The 23337-nt window shown below is 36.7% G+C and overlaps 1 long non-coding RNA gene across 3 annotated transcripts in view; it reads left to right on the top strand.

Annotated features, from left to right (window-relative positions):
• Positions 1 to 23337, top strand: part of LOC141380475 (uncharacterized) — a 189669-nt gene that overhangs the window by 922 nt on the left and 165410 nt on the right. For all 3 annotated transcript variants that reach the window (XR_015523397.1, XR_015523396.1, XR_015523395.1), the window contains exon 2: positions 1745 to 1889. This is a non-coding gene — a long non-coding RNA (uncharacterized LOC141380475). The remainder of the gene's footprint in view (positions 1 to 1744; positions 1890 to 23337) is intronic.

Genomic DNA, 23337 nt, shown 5'->3' with positions numbered 1-23337 from the left:
TTTTTAGTCAAAATAAGAAACACTAGAATATTCAATTTGTGTAAGTGTTTCACACACAAGCGTACCGCGCCAAAGCCCAAGTGATCCGCGCTCAGGCACACCTCTTCCAACCGGGCCAGGGCCGGCCAAGTGAACCGTGCTTGAGCCCGATTCAGCGCACTCACACTTCTCAAAAGATCCGGGAAACGGGCCTGGGCACGGTACGGATGGCATAGTGTGAGTAGGCCCTTAAAAGGAACAGCTATTTCTTCCTGTATTTATTATTGTTGCCAGGGGGGTTTGGACAGTTCGGAAGACTCACCCCTCACTGGCAGAGGTCCAGAATGTGTCCCATACATGAGCTTATTTGTCCTATTTTGACTGCTTTGCCACTATAAATAGGTGCAAATAACCCATAGAAAAAGGGTTTTAAAACCAAGTGGAATCCTCTGTTGGCTGTCACTTCGGTGTGACTTCAGCTAATCAGTTTTGTCCAATGCTAACAAAAATTTTTATTTTACAATTTGAAGAAGTCATCTTTTGCCACAGCTTTGTTTTTAAACAGAGAAAACATTTTACAGGTACTTTTATTTTAAATCTTGGACCTTATTTTTGAAACTAAAAAGCTAAAAATGAGCAATAAAAAGGTGTGAAGCACCGAAGCAGACCATATTAAAATAAATTGAATACTATTTTGGCTATTGTTGTTATCCATAATTTTTTAAATGTATTTTTTTACAAGAGAGACTAGAAAAATTGTGAAGCTCTACATTATTATTATCATTATTATTATTATTATTATTATTATTATTATTATTATTATTATCATGCTTTAATTATTTTTCTATTCAAAGGAAAGTTGAATGCTCTGGCAAGATTGTTATTTGCCTATAATAAATGACATTAGACTACAGTTTTTTTTCTCAAATGATATATGATGTAATAAATATGTATTTTAAAAATAGTTATTATTTCACATTTCTTTATTATGAATCCTTTGGAAATATTTAGGTACATCAAAAAGTGTGGTTATGATGACCATTTGCAAAGCTAATTCAGCTAAAAATAATGCTTAAAATGTCACTAAAATGCAGTTCTTAAACCTCATAATTAAATAGAAAATGAGGTGTATAACTGCAAAAACCACATTTTTTCACTAGGCTGGCTACAGACCTGCTCAGCATAATTGAGTGCACCCCATTTTGAAAGCTAATGTTTGTATCCATTTCTCAGTGAATATAGTCAATGTATTTTGGTGCATTTAAACAAAACAGATTTGTTAAACAGATACATTTATTCAAATAATATTTTAGTCACCAAACATATTTAGAAATTTAAAGATAATACAGTTAAATTTAAGCACTTACAACCTACAAAATTTCAACAATTTTTTTTTTTTCAAATTTTTTGCTTTCTCTTGATTTCTCCTCTTTTTTTAAATTGTATTTAATATTTTTCTGTAACATATAAATTTTGCTGTACTAGTTTTTGGACCATTATCGTAAGTTATTTTGTTAGATAAGCTCCAGATTTGGCTTCAGCACTGACTAATCTAATGTATATGCACAAGTAAAAACATAGTAAAGCTTCCTATTAAAATTATTAATTTAAAGGATAGATTTGTGAGGGATGTACTTATATATGCTGAGCACTATATGTTAATGTGTATTGAAATACAATGGCTCACTTTTAAAGAAATTAGTCAATCTTTTCATATTCAGCTTAAAATCGAAACCTAAAACGCACACCCTCTTTTTCCTTTCAGATGCTCTGTATTACCACAGGAGGGCAGATATTCCTTGAGTGCTTGGACAGACTGCGACACCATCATGCTGACTGCATGCATACTGATAATTCTGCTGCCAAAGCTGGATCCAATCTGCTGAGTCCAAAATCACTGCAGTAAACAGGTAAATGTGTCAAAATGTTTAAATTTGATGCCTTTCTCTATATATAAAAAAGTGGTCATAATTTTGGCACTCGACAGACTTCCTTAAAATTATCCCAAGAATTGTTGTGCTGTCAGTAAATGAAGGGCCCTTCCATATCATCCTGTGATAGAAGAAAAAATAAAAGATCACTGTACCAGACCTCATATTTTGGCCCTAATATTGAAATGCGTGCTTCTGAGATAAGAGGTCTTGCAGCAGTAAATCTCGTACAAACTCTTCAAAATATTGTGTTTTATGCAAGTGACTGAAGGTAAATCCTAATGGAGTACTCTTGTAGAAATAAGAGCTCTCACGGGGAGAGTGTCTGACTAAGAGCACTCGTGTCTGAGTGTGCCAATCTCATTTCCGCCTCTCGCTGTTTCTTTTTATTTGCTGTTGAATTTAGTACACTTATGTTAAGCAAGGCCTAATATGCGTTCCTTGCGATGTTAGAGGGTTTTACTTCCATCAGCAAGTCTCTATATTAATTAATAGCTTCCTGAGTGACTCTGCAGAGACATCCTCATGTAGCAACTGGTCGAAGCTATTTTAGGCTTAATACGAGTGCTTTTCCTCTCGTCCTTTGTGGATCCATTTTCAGCACTTAAGAAACTTCCTGTTCTTGAAGAGATACAATCCCATAATAGCACAGCTTCTTGTCATTTAATGTGGGGTATAAGCTATCGTAATGCAACCTATAATTACATGTGTGGTTTACCCAAAAATAAAAACTCTCATTATTTTCTCATTTTACAAACCTGCTTGAGTTTCTTTTGTACAACAAAAAAAGTGATTAGGACTGTCGCCTCACAGCAAGAAGCTCACTGGTTCAAACCCCGGCTGGATTAGTCGGCATTTCTGTGTGGAGTTTGCATGTTCTCCCCTTGTTCATGTGGGTTTTCTCCGGGTGTTTTGGTTTCACCCACAGTCCACAGACATACGTTATAGGTGAATTGAATAAACTAAATTGACTGCAGTGCATGTGAGAGTGTGTGGGTGTTTCCCAGTACTGGGTTGTAGCTGGAAGGGCACCTGCTGCGAAAAACACATGCTGGATAAGTTGGTGGTTCATTCCGCTGTGGCGACCCCTGATGAATAAAGGGACTAAGCCAAAGGAAAATGAATGAATGTTCTGAATGAAACTGGTTGGTATTGGTTTGTTGCACTTGTTTTATGATTTACAAAAGGCACATCAATCTAACATGTTTTAAATTTTTTTCTTGAGAGTAAATGGTGAGTAAAGATTCATTTTTGTCTGAACCATCTCTTTAAATAATCTAGATCTTAAGCAAATTTAACAGTTAAGTCATTAAAAAACAAAATAAAAGTCTCTGAACGTTATTATTCTAAAGTATGGTTTTGAAATTATTGATTGTAATAATACTTTAGTCAAAAATTCATTTTAGTCTCTAAAATTGTTTACACATTTTTAAATTACACACACAAGAGCCTCTTCTCTATGCTCTGACACATGAAACAAATGATTATAAATTGGGAGTCTACGTCACAACACTTTGCATTATCAGTATCAGTTGAACTTGGGAGCTCACAATGTAAACAAATATAAATAACAGAAAAGTGCAAATAAAAAAAGTGAACGTTTTCAGGCAAAATGATGAAACTGCACCATTATTTTTATATAAATGTTAGAAGAAACAGCTATTTCCTGTGTTTGTTATTGTGTTGAAATAAAAAGGCTCACTTTTAAAGAAATTAGTCAATCTTTTCATCTTCAGCATAAATCAAACAAATGCTTCCATAACTTTCATACACACCCTTTTCCCTTTCAGATCTTCTGAAGGTGCAAATATTTTTTATTATTTATAACATTATTATAACAGTTTTTTAAAGCTGCAGATTCTCAATATTTTAAACACTAAACAGCCCAGTTGCCTGTCCTAGACACTACATATATTCTTTACATATGCTCTTGTTCATCAAAAGTGGCACTGATAAAACTGCTAAAATTATTATTATTAAATATTAATATAATATAATATTATTTGAATCTCAAACTGTGGATCATATTTATCATCATAATATATCATCATATTGCCCTACCCTAAATGTAAAAGCTTTCGGCCTTAATAGACATAACAGTAAAACTTTCAGTCAGTCGAAAATGTATGATTTTTAAAAGGAGGTGGGGCACCAAACCCCACCCCTAAATCTAACTGTCATTGGTGGATGAGCAAATTGCACTGAAATGTACGAATGAGATCAAACAAATTCATATGAATTAGCCACTAAATCAAAAAGTTACAAATTGGTGTTTGAAATATCTGTTATGGGAACTGCGATGATTTTTGAATTATCCACATGCAAGATTGCTTCCTTTTAGAGATTTAGAAAAAGGAACCATAGGTGTATAACAAATGAACGGAAAATATAAAAAAAATTTTAAATTCTTGCATTGTGTTTTTGGACTTTAAAGGTCCTGTGAAGTGCTTTGATGGCATTTTCTATTCAATGTTTGACGGAATCTCAACTGAAAATGAAATAGAGGGTGTGGCATGGATTAGCCCCTCCCCTTTAAAAGAACAGCCAATGGTGTTTTGTTTTTATCACAGCTTTGCCCGTAGGAGTGGTTGAGATCAAGCACATCTAATGAAAAACAAATAAGAAGCGTCTTGAAGGGGGCGGGGCAGGTCAGATACTAGAGAGCATTTAAATTGGTAAAGATTCATTGAAGTGAAACTGCAGTATGAGTTGACTGGGAAAAAATCATTGATCCATTTAAGCTGAAGTGACAAACTGCAAACTTTGGATGTTTAAATCAGTTTTATATTTTCTAAACGCAAATTTTGTCACTGTTTTGGAGCACACAAGCTAATAGATATCCTAAAAACTAACAGACTAAACTAACATCTTTTTTTTATTTTTTTTTTATTTCATGGGACCTTTACATTTGTAGTAGTGAATACATACAATTTATGTACCCTTGATCTCATCTTAAACCAGTTTTGATCATCGGAAATTTTAAAGTTCAACTTTTATTGACATTTTTAGTAGTTTGAAGTAATATATATTCTGGGTTGGTCATTTAAATTACTGTACAAAAAACTGGGTAGCCTATTATTTTACAGACCTATTCTATAAATAACAGTTTCCAATGCTAATGCTAATAAATTTCACTTTTGCAAACATAAAAACAACATTTTCAACACAGAAAGCTGTTAAATCACACATCAGGATCCCAAAAATACAATTCAAAAATGTTCAAAGGCTGTGAATCACAACCTATGAGTGGATTAGTTCTTTTTTACTCAGTCTTCCTAGTCTCATCCTCCCATAAATAACTTTTAAAGCTGTTTTTGGTGTCTGTTTGGCACATGTTCTCTGTGATGAGATCAATTGAGTTTGGCGTTGCGATTTCAGCACCACCTTGTTTACTTGATCAGCCATGACAGAAATAGACTCTACTGTTTGTCTGGTAACAATAGCTGTTGTTGCGGGGCAGGATGAGGGGCTAGTAGAGGAGCAGGAGAGGGGGAGACTGGGTTATCTGGGCGGCAAAGTTAAGCATGTCAGACCTTCAGCTGAGGAACTCCAGCGACACACCAGTCTCTATTGTTCAGTTCACATCCTCCACCTCCTCCTCCTCCTGCTGCAGTGGTGTTCTCCATGTGTGTGGGTGGAAGTGACTTTTCCCTTAGTGGAAAATCTCAAAGCCGGGCTTCCCTTTATGAGCCCTTCCTTCTGAGGAAGAAAGAGAACTTCCTTCAAAACAGGTGCAGACTGTTGATGGAGGCTTTGAGCTGAGAGACGGGCTCTGACACACTTATGATCTAAGGCGGATGTCTGCCGTTTTGAGTTGTGAGTTACAGGTAACATTAATTACTAATGCTATATCACCCAGCCAACTCAAGAAACGATCAACACTGCTTTATTATGACTGGAAAATGTTGAGATTTTTGACTTTTTGACTTTTTATTAATAGTTTTTTTGTCTGTCTAGTGTAAAGCAAACATGTCGAATTCACTTTTAAATTCTGTCATCATTTACATCTTTAGGAGATGTTTTGAAGAATATTGGAAATTGGTAACCATAGATCTTCATAGTAATTGTTTTTTAGTACTATGGAAGTCAGGTTTTCAGCTTTAAAAATCTTTTAAAATCTTTAAAATATCTTGTGTTTAGTTCAACAGAATATTCATAAAGACTCGTAAACCACTTGGTGAACTTTTTAGGGTGAACTATCGCTTTAAGTGTTTATTTTGTCACATTTTTTTTTTTTTTTTACTGTAGTTCCTATTGCATTACATTTTTTTAAAGGCTGCTTCCTAACAATGAGCTTTTCCTTTCGGATCAAGACGTATATCTTCACTTCAGCAGCACTTTCATAAGGCAAACTGCACAGTTTTATTAGGGATGCGCTGATATGGATTTTTTGGCCGATATGAATAACCAATAACTCTTTAAGATTTGGAGGCCGATAACTGATATATTAGCAGATAAATATAAATATTTCAAAATGTTACATTTTTATATTGTGAACTATTCTATATTTACACATGCAATATTTTTCCTGAGGCGATTTAACCCCAAATACACAATGACAGTCTATCAAATCTATAATGATAAGGAATATGGTTACTTGAGTTATTAACGCACAGCAATACCACACAAAGAAAGAACGGACTTTAAAGTAATAAACAATCTGAGGAAAGCTCAATTATAATGCACTGGACAAATCTGAACAAGCTCGACCCACGCATGGGTGAGGCAGGCAGCTCTGTACAATTACATAATCTATCAATTTAAAGATTTCGGCCTAATTTTAATATCGGACTGATAACGATAAAATTAAAAATAGCATTTATCGGCCGATATCGATATGGCCGCAGATATATCGTGCATCAATAAGTTTTATTCATATCTGTATTCTGAAGGGTTTTACAGAGGGATTTACTCATATGTAATTTGCCCGAATTACATCATCTTTGACTCTAATATGTGAAAATTATGTTATTTTGTACTACAAATTCATATTTATTTGCAGATAGTTAAATAATACCTCTGTGTATTTAAACAACATTTAAGAAAAAACTGTTATTCTAAATATTTTTGCATTTTTCAATGTTATCAATCAACCGGTGGGTGGGAATTTTTTGTTAATTATTTCACCCTGTTCACCTGCAATGTCTTGCCCTAATACACACTCAGTTGTGTTCCTTCAAATCAAATGAATTACAAATGGGGTCATCGCATGGAAAAGGTTGCGTGGATACGGTTTCGATTGCTGATAAATGCAGGGCACAGGTGTTAATTAAAATTTACCACTTTAGTTGGCCTGATAAGGGCCTGTTCGCTGCTTTCATCTTCACACAGAGAATGTACGTGTGCTCAAAAGAGCAGAATCTGTTAAATATTTCATTTGATATGAAATTTCAGGCCGTTGAAAAGTAAATCAGTGCGAGCGCGGGCACCTACACTCAGATACTCTTCCACCAAGTCTTCGCTGCTGTTGCTATGGCTACATTCTTTCTGCGGTAAATGTGTTGTCTGACACTGTAAAGTCAAAGAGAATACTCATGTTTTCATATCTACGCTCAAGGACACTCAAGGTTGTGGGTAATTTCGATTACGGGTTTGTGTGACCTTGAGACTCGTACAGAGCACCACACAATACAGATCTTTCTGGATATTAGTGTCGTGAATAGTCTTGTGGTAATACATTTTATCCATAAATAAGCATATTAATGCATTTACTTTGTTATACTGCCAAGATTGCAAAGCTGTTACAATAATCATAATATATTTACACACATTTTATTATTTCATTGTAAAATTTGCTGTAAATTAAAGGGTAAGCTGAACTGACACAGAACTGAAAATTGCCTCATCATTCACTCAAGCGTCACTTGTACAAAACCTGTTTGACTTTCTGTCTTTTGTTCAACACAAAAGAAGTTATTTTGAAAAATGTTGAAAACTTATGACCATTGATTTCCATGGTATTTGTTTTTCCTTTTATGGAAGTCAATGAACACGTTTCTAAAATATCTATTTTTCAAAATATCTTCTTTTGTGTAAAATAGAAAATGGAAACTCACAAAAGTTTGGGGCCACCTGAGGGTGAATAAATGGTAAATCAGTTTTAATTTTTGGATGAACTATGCCTTTAAGAGTTGAATGTGTGATTTAAGTATCTTCCATTCAAAAGAACTGAAGAAAATATATTTTTTTTGTCTGCATGTTAGTCTGAAAAAACCTATAGTGAAATCTGCTGAAATGAATTTTAAGATATTAAAAACTTTCCCTTAAAAGTGCAGTATGTAAGTTTGACACCCAGTGGTTGAAACAGGTATTGCACCCCCGGTTTGAAACACACGCAAGAGCTAGTTGCCTGATTGACGACACCAACTTTGATTTAAGTTGTGTTCCATATAAAAACAATGGCATATGATAGAAGGGATATTTTCAATATTAAAAGAAGTTTTTGTCCTAACCAACACCTGCAATTCCTACGTATAGAAATGGCTTTTTATTTTTTGCAGCTGAACAACAGAAAACTGACAATGATCACCTTAGGTATACCTCATAAATACTATTAATGTGTGTTTAAATGCCATTTTACTAGACATTTATTGTCATTTAACCTTAGATTTTGAAAATAAAATAAACCATTTGAAAATGAACCATACTAAATGCACATTTAATAATGTTAAAGAGGTTTAATATGCATTAATTAGATTGTAAACCTTACCATTTTGTTGGGGTGCAGTAAGTGCACTATTCTGTGCTTCAGAATGACTGTGTTTAAATTTCTGTCGTGTTTCGTCTGGGAAAAACAGCCAAATTGCTTATTACTGCGTATTTCGTTACGTAGCGTGTTGATAGGACATTGGGTTACAATGTAACCTGCTCACCCAATGTTTATGGTTGTAACATTTATATTATTTGCTAATTAATAACCATCTCATTTCGGGGTCTGCTACTGTCCACTAGAGGTCGCATTTTCAGTCACGGACAAATGCTTTGAGAGTCTTCTTGACTGAATGAATGAAATACGCTGTTTTCCACCAAGGCAACCTGGGATGCTGAACTGTAATTGGCTAAACTGGCATTGGGCGGGTTAAAAGACTAAGACAGACGTTCTGGCATGTACTGCACGTTTTCAAAGCAGAATATCTGATTCAGCATTGTTTTTCAGATAAACAAGAATATTCACTTGGCATGTTTCTTAAATATCTGCAAACATATTTTTAAGCTTTAGAAGAGTCAAACATTGACATATTCAATGGTTAAACTGTGAGGAGAATACATACTGATTATTTATTACAATAAATGATGAAATGTGTAATCTGTCCATTGATCTTTTTAATTGTCAGTCTATCAGTCTGCCTGGCTATAGTGAGTTTTAACAAACAGTAATTGGCAAAACCCCCTGTGGTACCATCTCGGACCCCCTGTTGTAGACCCCTGCTTTAGTTTGTAGCAGTCTGGAGCTGCTTTAAATTCTCCAAAAACTCTCACTCGGAAGTCTTTATTGCTCCTGTTGATAATGCTAATCTTATGGAAGCAGTTTTTTTTTTCTTTCAAATTTATCTTTAATCATCGGTTCATTGTCTGACATGTTGTGGGCTGCAGGGATGCTTGATTGATAGCATATTATACACATGGAACTGCAATCAGGCTTCATTGTTGGTATATCATTGTTTGTTTCCTGTTATTACAGGAAAAGATTGTATCGTAGCACAAATAAAGACATGCTTTAAAAAAAGTAATATTTGCATGATATTGCAGCATATTCAGGCATTTCGGGAAGTTTCCCTAGTCTGCTTTGATTGTAAGCATGTGTAATGCACCCTGACCTAATTAGTTATTTACAGTTTCACGCATAACTGGACTCCATATGTTAAATCTGTCATAAAGAAATATAATTCTGTCTTTTTAGTACCACATCCAGCTTGAGATGTGTAGTGCATGCTACTTTCTATCCCTAAACGGCTTTAGCAAACTACTATAATCGGTTAACTTCAATGTTGTCAATGTTGTTTATACAGAGAGGCTCAGGTCAGTCTGAAGTCAGGCACCTGAGCCAATGCATGGGACATCTGGACAGTTCATTATCATTAAAATAGGTCAGTTTTTGCTTTTTTTAACATCTGAAAATATTTACTTCAACCTATTTTTCAGCTGTAACCAGCAAAAAAATAAATGAAAACCCTGCTGCAAGCATGGCCATCCTGACCTGTCCAAACACAACACAGACCTTTTTTCTTCTCGTTGGCCCAGAGACCCAGATGCCATAAAAACACGGTTGGCTAATTAAACAGCCAAATAAGCTCATCCATTATCCACAAACCTCAGGGGTTCACCTTGACACACTGTACATATGTGTGAGAGTGAGTGATGGTGGGGGTTGGTGCACCTCATGGGTTTTAGGGCAGCCTTGGGGACCCCCTTGGCAAGAAAAAAAGCCCATGGCAGTGTGACAGGGATGCCTGTGTTAGGGCACATGTGCGCGCTGTTATTCTGTTCTGTTGCCAACGCAGCAGAAATCAGGTGTGCAGATCTTGCAGCTCCACAGTATTACAGTCACAGTGTAATTTACTTTTGTTGATGCAGATCAATATGATCCTCTTTTTGTTGTTGGAGTTTTGTTACAATAAAAACCATTGGACTATTCAACGCCATTTAGTGTTAAAATTACAAAAACTGTTAAAATATTCATCCAATTATACTAACCATGGCTTCAACTGGGTTTCACTATAGTTTCAAGCTATAGTATTTGTCCACCTATGGAGTTATTATTTAATAATTATGATAATTAAAATTATTATTACAATAAGGGAGTCATATTAAAGTAAAAACTGGAAAATTTGCATGGTATTTAAAATGAAACTTTTCAGATGGCGCTCTGTGACGCGGCAGAAATATGAACAGTGTCCTGAGTCATGGCTGGGCGCAGGCGGACAGCCACCGACATTTGGCGCCGGTGTGTGTACCCTGATAGAAACCTATGTTTAGATTTCTAAAATGCATGGCACAGTCTGGCGTTATGTGGCGCATCGCTGAGTGGCACTTCTGGTGTGTGACCCCCTTTACTCTAGGTTTGCTCTGACGGAATGATGCGCAAAAAAGCCCTGCCCCCTACTCAATATTCCATTTCAGTTAAAAGTATATCAACATACTGAAATAAAGGTTTTAGCAATTTAAAAAAGATTTACAGTTAAATGACTTTAAATATTGATTGCACAGATTCATCAAGGGGCTGGAAACATTCCCATTTTTGTTCATATTGACATGTAACATCATGCAGTTGCTGCACATCTATGATTCAAATCTCTTGTTCCAGTATATTCCAAAGGTGCTCTACTAAATTGGGTATCCATTTGATAAAAAAGAGATTTGCAGTAATAAGCAATTTGGCTGTTTGCACCAGACGAAACACAACATAAGTTTAAATACAGCCATTCAGATGCACAGAATAGTGCACTTACTGCACTCCAACAAAATGTATATAATATAATTAATACATATTAAACCTCTTTAACATGATTAAATGTACATGCAGAATCACTGAAACGTGTTGGGCTGCACTGAGTCACAGTTCTAAAGTTCATTTTCAAATAGTTTATTTTGTTTTGAAGATCTGAGGTGAACTATCTGTTGCTGCTTTCAGTAGTATAGCAATACATGTAAAATGGCATTCAAACTCATATTGTCACTGAATAAAGCACACAAGGTGTATCTGAGGTTAACATTGTCAGTTTATCTTGTTGTTCAGCTGCAAGAATATAAATTGTTTCTAAAATATACATTTCAGGTTTTGGTTAGAACAAATACTCCTTTTAATATGGAAAATATCCCTACTATCTTTTCATTTATTTAGAACATGGTTTAGCTCAGCTTTAAATCAGTCTTTAGGCCTGATAGTTAGGCACACTGCTGTTAATGTCATCAATCTGGCAACCTGCGGTTGCGTGGGTTTTAAACCAGGCGTGCAATACCTAATACACCCTTTTGGTGTCAAACTTACATACTGCACCTTTAACATTAAGGATGTAAAGTAGGGATGCTCATTTCGGTTCATTTTGCTTACCGACAACCGCCGCTCATTAATCAGTTATTAACGGTTAACTGGTCAGATTACTATTAATTTTATATTAAACAAATTGACGTGTCTATTTTGTGTCTGACACATTAAATATTGCATAAAATACTGATTTATTTTATATGCTAGCATATTAATAATAGAACAATACAACAGAGCATTTTCACGCACCTGCAGTGTTTAGCACAGAAGAACAGAATAAACTAAATAAAATGAATAAAATAAATAGGACTGCCCTAAATTATTTTCCACTTAAATAATTAATATTTATTACAAATCGAAAATACTGACTGATTATTTTTAATAACCGGCATAGGCTGTTTTTTTCCAATCATATTTTTGTCTTCCGTCAAATAAATAACAGACTTCCTCAAATCGCTCGCTCCACGGAAAATATGCATTTATTTAATGCCCTGCTTGCATTATTATAATCACAAAACCTTTTTACATTTTTAATAGAAATCATCATTTTAAAGATTATGTCTTGACGTGGTTTCCTTTCTCTCCATCGCGGCTCAAGTGCGCGCGCTGCGGTGATGAAAAGACAACAACACGCACGCATATGTTGACTTTTTGTAAACAGTTTTGTTGTTTAAATATGATATTGCATTAATTAGCATACATGCTTTATAAGCTGTAAAATAAAAGGTAAAGCCTATTTGTTGCGTTTATGATGCAGATCCAGGTCAACATCAGCGCTTTTTTGCATCAACACGTCTGTTTCAAGCAATATTCTTCTTTCATTTTGCTTCTTTGGCAAATGTGCCTGTAGGCACGGGTTATACATTATCGTCCCGCAATGTCTTGCAGTTGAACAAGTGGCCGACCCCAACTAACGTGCTTTTTTCATTCCAAAAACGCGAGGCACACCTGCTTTTATATGTTGACAAGGAAAAAAGAAGAGAAGAAGCGCGGTCCTCTTATGAAACGACTGAATCAGCTGGGTATCGATTGTGCAAAAGTGTTGCTGTACATGTTGATAAAATTGTAATATTTAATAATATTATGATATTCAAGATTTGTACATTCATACAGCTCTGGATAACGTAAAACAGCGATTAGACCTTCAGAGTGGCAATAATGCGTCCTGAAGTAAAGCGAAACGGCTATAAACTCCAGCATGATAGAGTGATTATATACAGAGTCATACTTTATCTATAAATAAAGTATGACTATAGAAACTGTGTTCATCTTAACTGAAAGCTTCTGCGTGTTTGCTGGGCTCACACATCGCGCACCTGTCAGTCAGTCAGTCAGTCAGTCAGCACATAACCCCAAAGGATTAAACAACAGCGCACAGCACTATACGGTTACAAAAAAAGTTTGCGCTGTTATAATCCACTTACCTTTTAATACGTTTTGATGCGATTATAATTCGCTATTAAAAACAACAACAACAATAACTAAATGTTTTGAATGGGTAATGTAGCCGTGGCGGGATGCATTTTGTTCCCCGCCATGGAAGAACGAATGTAGCGGAAACCAAGCTCTTTAAAAGTTCTCTGTAGTTGTCTTGACAACACAAACTGCTGCTCTGGGATGAGCCGCGTGCAAAAGATGCCCCTCTTAACGCAAAGGCGCATTCAATCGGCCCCTTATGCAGCCAAACAAAAAATATATAAAATAATCATTTTAATCGTTAAACTGATAGCATTAATCAGTCACAAACGCACCCTTTCGGTTAACGGTTAATCGATTATTTTGAGCATCCCTAATGTCAAGAGGTTATACCTATACTGTTAGACTTTGCCGCAATTTTACAGTTATTTACTGAAAAAAAGGGCCAGTAAAATACCACATATTTTATTTGTGTTGACTACTGTAATATGCACTGCATTGTGGGCAATTTTAAACCATTTACTGTAACTCACTGCATATTAGGATTTTGCGGTTTTCTGATGTAATCAAAGTAGTCAAGTACTGCTACTGTAGTTCAAGACAAATATGAGACAGTTAATGAAAAATATTGTAATTAACATTTTGTATCACCAAATGTATTTAAAACAGATTGAGGATTGAAAAGCACTTTTGTGCTATATATATATATATATATGTGTGTGTGTGAGCAATTCCTGCGTTATGGATGTGACATTTGCAGTAAAAACTCAAAACGTACATTCACATAGAAAGTATATGTTAACATTACATTGACACATTTGTTTTTATTTTCCAAAACAACTAACCACAGAGTTATGGGATCAGAAAAATATCCGTTAACATTTTTTAGATTTTAAATGACAAAAATAAACATGCGTTATGGATGTGACAAAAAAAGTTTGAGAGTTTACAGTCTACAACAGACTTTGTATAAATTCTGTCAATTAAGTAGAACCCAAAAGAAACAATGCTAATCAAACACACATAAACCGGCTCACTATAGAATCAAAATGATTGATTTTATTTTATTTGACATTTTTTGCACTTATGAGGAAAAAGATTTGTTATGGATGTTACACTTTTCCATTGTGGATATGACCGCTGTAAAATTGCCACTTGTGTGATATTAGCAAATCAAATATAATAGTTTGAAACACTGCCAGATACATTTATTAGTAATTTTAAAGTACTCTAAAATACTTGCTTACACAAAAAATGTAGAAACGGTTTCTTTGTTTTGGTGAAAACTTAATTAGTTTTCATGGCAAGGTTGACATTTGCAATATCAGAACTCCTACAGCCTCTTTAGCCTTTGTGTATTACTCCATCCACATACAGCCATCAAAAAGCAGACACTACAGATCTAAAGTTTAAAAGATGCTTGCTCAACTGTTTAACTGTCAGCTTATGATTTGAATCCAATGTGGAAGAAAATAGTTCCACATATAAATGGGTTTTTGAGAGGTTTTTGATTTTGTTTTTATATACACAATTATGCCGTCAAACTGTTGTATAAACGCAAAATCACACGAGTAGCAGTGCGATATGGCTGTATATCAGCACTGGTGCGGCCTCGTGCCATTGCACGTCTCCCACCAGTGCCGATATACAGCCATATCGCACTGCTACTCGTGTGATATTGCTCATTTATATATAGCACCCAGAGGAAACCCACACGAAGGCAGGGAGAACATGCAAACTTCACACAGAAACGCCAACTGAGTCGAGGTTCGAACCAGCAACCCAGTGATCTTCTTGCTGTGAGGCTGACAGCACTACCTACTGAGCCACTGCCTCGCCTAAAATGATCTCATCACTTGAATTTATTAAATTCAATAGTAAATATTAAAAATAAAGAATTTTGCACTGCCGGTGTAAAATGTAACTAAATGACAGTAAAAGTACTATAAAAATTAAAGAATGCTAAAGGGGATTTTAAATGGGTGCTCAACAACGATATCATATATTAAACTTTAGTTGATGTGTTATGTAGCTGTGTAAACAAAAACAACATCTCTGAATGTAATACGTTCAAAGTTTATTGCAAAGGGAGACATTGGCTTTTACAGAGTTAGTTTAGCAAAGCCTACAGTGAACAAAGTTTGGGAAATTGCATGCAGTCATTAGCCCCTTTCACACATACAGACCTTTCCGGAAAAATTGCCGGCAATTTTCCGGAAAGGTTGTATGTGTGAACAGGTCCTTTTTGAAAATACCGGTAAATTCGTTCTGGCTATTTTCCGGAAAGGGAAGTTTTAACATTACCGGCAATTTGCCGGAATGCTGCGCTGTGTGAATGCAGAAGGAAGATTCCCGTAATAAGCGCGTGCACGTCTAGAACGTGCTGACGTGAGACGTCTGCTTTAGCCAATCACAACAGTCAGACGCATTTACGTCCGCGCGGTTTGTGAGGATAAAAGCCTTTGAATATTTTTCCAGACACATTTAGCTGCTAGAAGTTAGTCAGATCACGTTTATATGTTCTTCTTAATGCCAACTGTGTAAATGATCATCGATGAGATGCTTATGATAAGCCGTTGTTTGTTTACCTTCAAGCTTTGCGTGCGCCTATGAGCGCCAGCACACGCACATATTATGAACATCTTGACATGCGAAAGTGATCCTGCGAAAGACGTTCACAATATTGATCATCCACAGAGTTTGTAATTTAGTCAAATGTTTACAAATACAAGCGCAGCCGTTTAAAGCTCATTTGTGGTAAATGATGTCAGAATTTACCGGTATTTTGGAATGGATGTGTGAATGCTCTTTTCCGGAAAATTTCCGTAACGTCCTCACCTGTGTGAACAGCGCTTTTTTCAATATACCGGTAAAGTCTTTCCGGAAATTTTCCAGATATTTACCGGTATCACTGTGTGAAAGGGGCTATTGTCTCTCTATGCAGCCGCTTTCTGTTTTTACACAGGCAAGGCAAAATGCATGCTTGTGGAGGTGTAATGCTTTTCCTGGTGACATGGAGCCGATCCACCAATCAAACATTATGTTAACTGACCAATCAGACCCCCTTGAGGGCAGGTTTTAGGAGGTACTGGAAAATATGATTGTCGTTTTCATGTTAGCTGAGTAGCTGTATATAATCAAAGTAAGAATCACATGAAAAATAACGTGATTTTTATTTATTTTTTTTACAAATGAAGCATGAGCACACATTGCATCCTATAAACACAACCAAGCCTTAAAATTACACTCTGGATTGCCTCTTTAAAAAGAAATTGCGTGAAGGCTATTTTACTGTAAAATTAAATTGCTGTAGAGGCCTGCTAGTGTAAAACCCATTTACAGGTTACTGTAAAGAAACAGTTGCGTTAAATTGCTGCCAACAGTGCTTCCAGTAAGTTCCCGCAAAAATATAGTAAAATGTTTAACAGCGTGAAATGGCCAGTGAGTGTATATTTAACATCATCCAATACTAATGAAAATAAACTTATCTGAAAACCAGTATGCTATAAATTGTTCATGCATCTCTAAAAAGCATGTGCTGGTAAAATAACATTGGTGGTGATGCGAGTTGAGAGGTTTCACATTGTTTATGCTAATATCTGAATAAATTGAATGTGCTGATTATGTATATTCATTTCTCCCGAGGCCATGAAGCCTGCAGTTGTTCTTGTTTCTTGTATGTGTGTGCGCGCGAGACATGCTCTCTACTCCAGTGAACAGACAACAATCACTCTGACTGATTCAACAAGGGTTGTATATTAACAGCACTGAAACCTTAAAACAATGCTCCTCTGGTAATAAGACTATTAGAAGGTGACGATGAACACAAGAAAGCAGAAAGGGTGCGAATGAAACGCACATGCCAAACGCATACGTGCTTTCTCTTGTCATTAAGATCCCAGCGGTTCTGCAGTGGTTCCATGACGATCTGTGGCATTGTTAGTGATGGAGTCACGGTGGCTGGTTTGATGTTTGTGTGCATGTCTCTATGGCAGACCCCAGCTTGTCAGTAATTGGAGAGAATAGGTCTCCCCCCATCATTTCATTTCACTCCTTTACTGATTCCTACCCAGCTTCTCTCGCTGGGTCTCTGTCTGATGGATGCGAGTCACTGGTAATGAGGCGGCATTCTGTCATTCTCTTACTTTACTCCACAGAGCTCTGGAGAAGAGAAAGAGAGAGGTAGACTGGGGATGTTTGGGTGGAGGCTGAGCACTTCAAGCAGCTCTTTTCTTAAGCATTCCCTCTGTGATCCTGTGTTTTTCCTTCATAGCTTTCGTCTTTGATGTTGTGCAGCTTATTTTCTGGATCACGTTTATGAAATGGTACTGCCTTAAACTGGGGGTTTGGGAAGGTAGACTAATTTCTATGCATTAAAGAATCCTGGAAAATGTGTCAGTGTAATATCAGTGAAATGTTAAATAGTATGACTGTTTTCAACATTCAGATTGGATTTGGCATGACCTGATGCAATACAAAACATAACAGGACTGGATATAAAGTAAAAGATGTTGAAATGTATCTTTTAGCAATTTGAAAACATGGTAATAGTATATAACATGGTATATTTAAAATTTATAATACCTACTCGCTTGTATATTGAATTACACGGTTATTCACTTTACTTTGGCTTATTCTCTGATTTATAAGGGGTCGCCACAGCAGAATGAACTGCCAATTATTCTGGTAATTGTTGTATTTGTTTCACACAGTTTATGTCTTTCCATCTACAACCCAATACTGAGATTACACCAAGTTGTGAACCATCAGTGCTGGGAAACATCCATACTCTTCTATTCACACACTAAAAATTATTTTTTAATCTTCATCTTTAATAGTTTTATGCAGTTATAGAACACTGTACACAAAATCAATTTAAATAAATGGATTTAATTGACTTATTAAAGGGCTATGAAACCTCCTCTTTCGGTCTAACCACAGAATTTTTTCAAAAAATGCATTATGGTGGGCGACGTGGAGCACTGCGAGCAGAGGGAGGAGTGGAGGGGTGGCAGAGCAGAGGAAAAAGAGGGAGGCAAACAACTGTTGGCTCACAAAATGAGACACAAACCATGTGGAGATGCATGATTATATAGTAACAGTAAGTCATTTAATGTCCTGCCACATTTGTTATTCATAATTTCATATATACATAACCACAATTTGTTATTCTAAAGATAATCGAGTTTATTTAAACACTATAAATGAGAAGGACTTCTCTCTTCTCCCTAATCCCCGGGTCTGAATGCAGACACAGTAGATAGCAGTGCAGCAGGTCTCTTTGCCTGTCTATTCCAACCATTAGCCCTGCGGTAATCTGGAGGATTTTAAAAGTATGGCGAACACAGCAGCACGGATAGGCGATATGCCTGAATGGTAACGAACTCAACTTATTAAAGACAAGGGCCCAATCCCAATTCTACCCCTTAGCCCTTCCCCGTACAATAGCCCTCATTTTGCGCGTTCCTGTGAAGCGGTAGGGATGTTCCAATTCTCTTTAGCTTGAAGGCGTAGGGTTAAAGGGAAGGGGTGAATAGCCCTTCAAACAAAGATTTTTTAGGACCACGCTTTCCCATAATAAATTTCCCATAATACACCAGCCACAACAGCAGGATTGCAGCAAATATATATATAATATAATATATGAATATATGAATATATTCATAAACGCGTTCTTGTTTTACTGTCCTACTTAAAAAAAAATGCTAAAATAAAAACCGCTAAGATTCGCTTTCTATAATCCATAATAATAACTCCTGTATAGCTGTTCCACAACATTCTGACTCTCGATGACACTGGAATACGCTGTCAGTAATATCTTGTGGCTGGGAATGAACTTTTTACAGTGTCTGCTATAATGTTATTGTTGTTTTTTTTGGTGTGTTACGTGGATGATTATGGCCACTGTGCAAATATACAATACAGTTACGATCTTATTGCCACATTAGATTGTTATGATAACACAATATAAGCCTTCAGTGATGTCCTGATGATAAATAGCAAAATATTAGCACAACTGGAAAAACTACAGCAGTCATGATTATCTGATCTCATATGAAGAAGGAGATTGCGATGACCTATGATGACGTGTGCAGGTGCTGTCTCACTTCTTAGACGGTAAATTTTAAAGTCCTTCCCCTTCACCTTTGGTTTTAGGGGAAGGGATAGAGGTACAAAAATAGAATTGGGATTGGGCCAAAGTCCGCCATTCTCCAATTCTCGTACAGCTCTCCCAACAAAAATGCTTGCTGCACTTTGCTTTGCTTTATCAGCCCTGACAGATTCGTGGGGAAAAACTTGAAACAAAACCTGTTGATCATGGAAACAAACATGATACGACCCGTGTCATGTGCGGACACAGTCTCACCCATGGGTCTCACAACTTGGCTTGTCTGCTATGCCTTTGAAAAGCAAGTGCTCTCATGAATAATTAAGAAGCAGGGTCTTCTCATAGGACAAGAAAACTCTGCCATAAATTATAATGAGAAAGCGACGCATCATCACTCCGCTAGCACATCGGGACTATGTCACAGATTTTGATCCTGCCCCCCAAAACATTTTAAACTCTAAAGATGAAAACAGCTGACAAAAGTTCAAAATTTACCAGTTTTCTCCACAATTAAAGCTGATAGGTGCTAATTTTGTCTTAACTGATGCTCAACACACATAAATCTGGTAAAAATACTCCAGGATGTCTTGAACCTTTTAATGACAATTTTTATATAGCAAAATTTCTTTATGATTTTTTCTACTTAGTGTGTGATCATTTTTATTTAATTAAATTTTACTGTGTGTGATTGGTGAAGTTACCCCATAAACATAGCCCTGGGTTTATTGGGAAGATGTTTATAAATCTAGAGTCCATGTTTATAAAATCTAATACTCTGAATATATTGACAGGTGTTTTGTTTATTAAATGTATGCAGTCTAGACAGAATAGAAAGGCTATGCTTTATCTAAAGTTCAGATAAGATATGATTATTTACATAATTTAAAACAGCCTTGTCAGTTTTTGTGTTGTCCAGAGATCTTGTTCTCATCACATCTTGAACAGTTCAGATGGAGGGTTGTAAGTGATAAGGGAATTTTGTATTATGGGGATTAATTTATAGGTTTGTCGACTTGAATAGTTGAGTGGCTCCAGCTGTGTAAAATTTGGCACTTCCAGTTGATATTTATCAAATAGCTGCAGGTAGCCCAAAATTGCTTGAATTATGCCAGAATTTGAGCTATTCAGAGCACATTAATATTCTGCCCTTACAAAAATGCTGCAGGCAGACATTTCCTTTATCAGCCCAAACGGCTTATGGAAAGTTTTTGTGCTAAAATATATAGGAAACAATTGGTTTAATCTTTATACACTCACCATACAACATAACTATTAGGGGTGTCACGATCCTCCAAATCCTCGATTCGATTACATTTTCGATTCTAAAGTCACGATTCGATTCGATTTTTAATTATGAATAATTAATTAATTAATTAATTAATAACAAATTAATTATTTGTTGCCTACCATTTAAACTACCTGACTTGCATGGTCTTTGTTTTACCCATAAACAAATCATACAGTAAATGAATAAAGGTAAGTTACACACATAATTACCACCTGTCAATCACTTTTTTCTGCGGGACTCGTGAATAGGCAGTTATCTGTGTCGTTATAATGGCGTCGGTAAAAAAGGTGCACAACCAACAGGAACCAGCCAACCAGGTGTGCGCTAAAATGACTAAGTACTTGTGTGAAAGTAAAAGATGAAAGCAGTCTACTGACCCGCTGACTGCCTTGACTCGCTGTCTCGAGCGCATGACAATGTGTGTGCGTCTGTGTGTGAATGAGTGTGTGTGGTCACGTGATGTGCGTTTTCAGCGGTAGTGAGGAAGGAGGGCTGCTCAGAAACGCTACACGCCAGTGTGGATGTGGATCGTTGTTGTTCTTAAATGCCATTTAAAAACAAAGACATATTAGTGTAAACAGGGCCTGAGTGTGTATTTTTCGCGAGCGGTTTTGCAACGGGTGCGGGGCGGAGGATCGTGATGCGCCCATCGTCTATCATCCCAACCGTAATACGTACATAGCAGAGCTTGCAAACTGTGTTTTTTTTTTGTCGACAACACGAACGTTGTCAACATAACTAACTGGAAATCCAAAATACTTCCACACTGGCGACTTCATTGAAAGAGGAGAGGATTTAAGCTAAGTCGACGGGTCTCCTGCGTCTGCAGTTTAACAAGCACTTCAACAAGCCTGTTTTTTTCCCGCTTGGCAAGCCAAGCTAACGTGACATGGGGGCGTGGAAGCATTGACGATTCTATTTTTTGATTCGATAATCGAAGTTAAGCATAAATTTCGATCGATTTCGATTTCGATTAAAAATCGAAATCGTGACACCCTTAATAACTATACCGAGATGGACCCCCTTTTGCCTTCAGAACTGCCTTTTTCTTTTGTGGCATAGATGTAACAAGATACTGGAAAAATCCTCAGAGATTTTAGTCCATATTGACATGATAACATCATGCAGCTGCTGCAGATGTGTCGGCTGCACATCCATGATGCAAATCTCCCTTTCCACCACATCCCAAAGGTGCTCTATTGGATTGAGGTCTGGTGACTGTGGAGGCCAGTTGAGTAGTACAGTGAACTCATTGTCAAGTTCAAGAAACCAGTCTGAGATCCTTCACACTTTATGACATGGTGCATTATCCTGCTTGAAGTAGCCATCAGAAGGTGTGTACACTGTGGTGATAAAGGGATGTACATGGTCAGCAACAATACTCAGGTAGGATGTGGTGTTGACACAGTACTCAATTGGTACTAATGGGCCCAAAGTGTGTCAAGAAAATATCCCCCACTATTACACCACCACCACCTGCCTGAACCATTGATACAAGGCAGAATGGATCTATGCTTTAATGTTGTTGGTGCCAAATTCTGACTCTACCATTCGAATGTTGCTGCAGAAATCGAGACTCATCAGACCAGACATAATTTTTCCAATCTTCTCTTGTCCAATTTTGGTGAGCCTGTGTAAATTGTAGCCTCAGTTGACTGTTCTTAGCTGACAGGAGTGGCACCCGGTGTGGTCTTTTGCTGCTGCAGCCCATCCGCCTCAAGGTTGGAATTGTTATGCATTCAAAGATGCTCTTCTGTATACCTCGGTTGTAAAGAGTGATTATTTGAGTTACTGTTGCCTTTCTATCAGCTCGAACCAGTCTGGCCATTATCCTCTGACCTCTGGCATCAACAAGACATTTGCACCTACAGAATTGCCACTCACTGGATATTTTCTCTTTTTTTTCGGACCATTCTCTGTAAACCCTAGAGATGGCTGTGCGTGAAAGTCCCAGTAGATCAGCAGTTTCTGAAATACTAAGTCTGGCAACCAACAACCAAACCACATTCAAAGTCACTTAAATCACCTTTCTTTCCCATTCTGATGCTCTGTTCAACTGCTGCAGATCGTCTTGACCATGTCTGCATGACTAATTACTTTGATTGGCTGATTATAAATTTGTGTTAACAAGCAGTTGGACAGGTGCTCCTAGTAAAATGACCAGTGTGTGTATATACACATTCTTGCTTCACATGTAATATATCCTCCCTTTTTCCAGAATATTCTTATAATCCAGTTGTGGTGCCATGGGTAACATGGACAATATGGAGCTTCATGATCTAATGTTGAGTGTATGGTATTAATGCAAAGATTTGAAACTGAAATGCAAGTTTTGTAAACTGTCTATATTTTGTGCTTCTTAAAGGAACCCACTCACTGAATGTTCTGTTAGGTGAAATCTTCATGTTTCTGCCTCTTCATTATTCAGTGTTACGCTGTTTCATAGTGTACTATTCCTGCAGAATCACATGACTCGCTCCTGGTTTTTCTTAGACATGTTGGCCTAGTTTCGAATTCTGTTTGAATAAATGGTAATTCGAGAGTCTGCCGTATGAAAGTGCTCGTCTGCTGTGAAATCTCTCATCATGTCTCTACAGACAAGTCAGCCTTTCTGACAGATGAATTTTTA

Source organism: Danio rerio, chromosome 23, assembly GCF_052040795.2.
Source record: "Danio rerio strain M-AB ecotype USA chromosome 23, GRCz13ab, whole genome shotgun sequence".
Taxonomy (NCBI): Eukaryota; Metazoa; Chordata; class Actinopteri; order Cypriniformes; family Danionidae; genus Danio; species Danio rerio.
Note: the sequence above shows the minus strand (reverse complement) of the source record. Positions and strands in the feature narration are given on the sequence as shown.